The sequence below is a fragment of the Procambarus clarkii genome, chromosome 12 (genome assembly GCF_040958095.1).
Source record: "Procambarus clarkii isolate CNS0578487 chromosome 12, FALCON_Pclarkii_2.0, whole genome shotgun sequence".
In the NCBI taxonomy this organism is placed as follows: Eukaryota; Metazoa; Arthropoda; class Malacostraca; order Decapoda; family Cambaridae; genus Procambarus; species Procambarus clarkii.
Window position 1 is genome coordinate 14,916,005 of NC_091161.1, and position 4,094 is coordinate 14,920,098.

Sequence of the window (4,094 nt, forward strand, 5' to 3'; positions counted from 1 at the left end):
ATTGTCGTTTCAAAGTAGTTTGCTATACAAAAATTCCCAATTATCGTAATGAAGATGGTATTGTGCAAATTATAATTGGAAGGGGCCTTTCAGAAGTGGAGTAAGTAATTAATATTCATATACTTGTATAATATTCTAATAATTTTTCAGTGTTAAATATGACTAGGATCCGGGAACATTAAAAAATGTTTTTTTTATTTTTTTTATTCTTCCAGGGCCTACAAACAGGAAGTTATTTCAGCATTGAGTCTATTATTCGGAGGTAATGAAGTTGTTGTTAATGAAATTTTTGCTGCTGAAGTACCAAACAAAACGAACTTCAGATTTTACATTCAGCAAGTTTTTCCTAATGGTAAAAGAATTTAAAGATTTTATAATGTTTTCCCTAATAATAATTATCATAAAAAATGATTTCAAGTATGGTATTATGCAAACTGCTCTATATTATAATATACCTTCTAGAAGAGATTCAACGTGCATCTACCACTGACACCTTAGTCATATGTTAAGAGCATCATACAATCCAATTTTTAAGGTAAGCCTAAGTAAGCCTTATTATAGCTTGCACCAATCTATTTAATGAGAATTGATATCAGGTTGGCTTAAATAATCAAATTAGCTTAAAAGGGACATTATTAATGGAACGTTTTTTGATAGACAGGCAGGTAGATAGCCAGACAGAGACAAAAATGCCTACTTTTTCTGTTTCAGAATTTGTTTATTGAACAGATTATTCCAATGTTGACTTTAACTGAACAACAAATGAAGAAATATCTTGATACACCGCAAAGAGGTAAATGATTTTGATATGACCAATCCATCTACTTATCGTGACATAATGACAAAAGTGAAGATATTACGGGGTATTTTTTTTCCTACATTTGTGGAATTAAAAATTAAAATAAATTATTTATTGTTTATAGGAATTGATCCAGCATTGTGGGAACTGGGCAAGCAAAAAAATCCTGACCCAAAGAAATTGATACCTGTTGTAAAAGTGGGATTTCAGGAATTACAGAAACAGTTGAAAGTATCAAGAAGAATATGGCAATAAACTTCATAATAGTATGAAGAATATTATGGATGATATAAGACAATTAAGTTGTATGCAGACGACAATTAAAGTTACCATTCAGAATTTTAAGTTGAAACAGACAAATATAATGCGCCGAGTTCTAAAATTGGTGTCAGCACAAGAGGTTGAAAGGAAAAAAAATCTACCACTAGAAGAAATAGAGGATCAGATTCGACTGCGATTAGAAAACTTGTATATGCAGCTGCAGGACCTCAAGGGATGTTTGAATGAACTAATGGCTCAGGTCTATAAGCCTGGTAGTTTTCCGCGAGCCCAACGGTATGGACTGGTTGTTGACAAAGTGCAGGATATATCACAATACCTAAAATGGCAGCAGGATGCACTTCAGGCTATAGTTAACATACTTAAGGAAGATATACAAGTGGTCGTTAACATAAAAAAGAACATCAGCTAAGTTTTGAGAGTTAAGGAAATTGGCTAACCGTCAACCAACTTCCCCAAACAACATTCAATCATTGGTAATTAACCCTATCATTGTTTTGCTTTTAACACCTCCCTTCACCCTTTCAGGGAGGGTATGATGCTACACTGATTTTTTGTTCGTAACCCGCAACACACACATTGAATTGATGATATTCAATAAATTAAATTTTAGTCTAGTTCCTTGTGTTTTTTTTGTTTTCCCACATACAATAAGTGCACTCTGCCCATTAGGCAAAGTATTATAATAATTTTGCTAGGTATTGATGACACTGACATTTTAACAAACTTGAAATAATTGACCTAGAATGTAACAACAATGTTTGTGTTGTCTTACAGGAATAATTTAGTCAAATAAGCACAAACTGTAAACTGCCAGCTTAACCAAGAAAGCCTGCCAGTGATTGGTCAATATAAAATATTCAGCGTGTGAGGGTTAATATCAGAGTCAGTCGATTTTGCTCCAGCATGGAGGACACACCTACAATTTCCTCTCCATTAACATGTGGACAGAAACAACAAGAAAGAAGTGATAATAACAATACTAGTGTTGATGAAGAACCATTACCTTCATCATCCACGTCTTTACCTTTGGGACAAAAAGTTAATGAAGGGCGTGAGAGAGAAGAAGAGGTGAGACAAAAAAAGGAATTTGAATTAAAAATTAGCCAAATGTTAGAAACAGATGGGCATGGAAGCCGGAAAATTTTCACTCGAGAAAATTTAGCACAAGATATTGAAGTCAAAAATGCTAAATTGAAACTGACTACAAAGACATCTCATGAATATGATCTATTGTCTCGATATGATGTCAAAAATCTATTTGGGGATGACGTCCTAGTAACCATCGACGAAACTGAACGAAGAATGGAGCGGGGGACCAAGCGTAAACTGACCAGTGATAATCATCATCGTCATCATTCTACTACGGCTGTAACAACAACAACAACAACAGGAACAACAGCTGATCCTGGCCGGATATGTCGTCGTTTCATACATAAAGGGCAATTGTATGATACGATTTATGATGCACACAGAGCAGTTTGTCACGGAGGAGAAAAAAACTTATTTTGAAGTAAAACTATCGCTAACGTCACTCAACAATCGGTGAAACTCTTTATTTCACTCTGCCACATATGCAATTTGAAACGACTTCCTCGACGAAAAAAAGGGGTAGTACGGCCCATTGTATCTGCCAGTTTTGCGGAGCGAGGACAAATGGATTTAATAAATATGCAACAAGAAGGAGGATGTGTGTATAAATATATTTTACATTATCAGGATCATTTAACAAAGTTTTCGGTTTTACGAGCTCTTCGCAGTAAACGGGCGATTGAAGTGGCACGCCACTTACTCGATATATTTGCTCTCTTGGGAGCCCCACGAATTTTGCAGAGCGATAACGGCCGTGAATTTGTGGCCGAGGTCATTCAAGAGCTTTCAAACGAAATGTGGCCCAACATGCTCCTCATTAATAGCAAACCTCGTCATCCACAGAGCCAAGGGAGTATTGAACGTGCGAATGGGGATGTAATCAAAATGCTTGGCAGTTGGATGTGTGAAAATCAAACGCGAGATTGGTCAGCTGGACTTCCATTTGTGCAATTCACCAAAAACACAGCATATTCACGTGGAATTGGCATATCGCCTTACAAGGCAGTTTTTGGTATAGAACCGCCAATAGTTATGAAGATTCGTCTTTCGCCCTCAATATATAGCCAATTGTTCAATAACTGTCACTATGATGACAATGAAGAAGAAGAAGAAGACGACAAAGAGGATGAAGAAAAAAGAGGCAAAGAAGCAAATGATCCTCAGGTAAAATTCCTTAATATTTATTGGTTTTGTTTTCAGTTCAACCTTGGAAAACAAAGAGTCCTCAATTAATTTCTGTATACTAAAATATTTTTTTTTTTTATAATTGCAGTATTCCCTGTCATCAAGTCCGCTGCTGCATCAGATTTCTTCACCGTTGCCAGACATGGAAGAAATAATTTTTGATGAGGTTGAGGAGGTTACTGTTACTGTTTCTGCTGGTGCTACAACTGCCTCTACTTCCATATTATCCCTGCCACAAATACCGCCACCTTCATTACCCCCTATATTATCACCACCAACACCATCACCTGGTAATGTGCTGTCGCCTGAAGTAATAATGAATAGAAGATTATGTAATTTAGAAGATGGTAAACATAATGATAATAATTCTGAAGTAAATAACGATTCATATAATTTACATATTGAAAATTTAGGAACTATTAGAAGCAAAGTTTATGAGCGTCAGATAACTAATGCCTCCAAAATGTTACAATTGTCATCGGCAAATGTAACACCTGTTAGCCTATATGATGCTGTTAATGTGATAATACCTAAAGAAGATAGGGAAAACAAAACAGGAATGCGAACAATCAGTGGAATTATCATCGAAATAGACAATGAAAGAGATTTATATCGTGTAGCTAAAAAATTTGGAACGATTAACCAATATCTGTCAAGAAACGATTTTGATAAAACAATCAAAAGAATAATGCCAAACGAAATTAATAAGAATTAACAACTTGGGCTTCGTGAGATTGAC

General features: G+C 35.4%; 1 pseudogene; it reads left to right on the plus strand.

Annotated features, from left to right (window-relative positions):
- Positions 1–502: 502 nt before the first annotated feature.
- LOC138363963 (nucleoporin p54-like) lies at positions 503–3,791 on the plus strand (annotated as a pseudogene).
- The last annotated feature ends 303 nt before the right edge of the window (positions 3,792–4,094 follow it).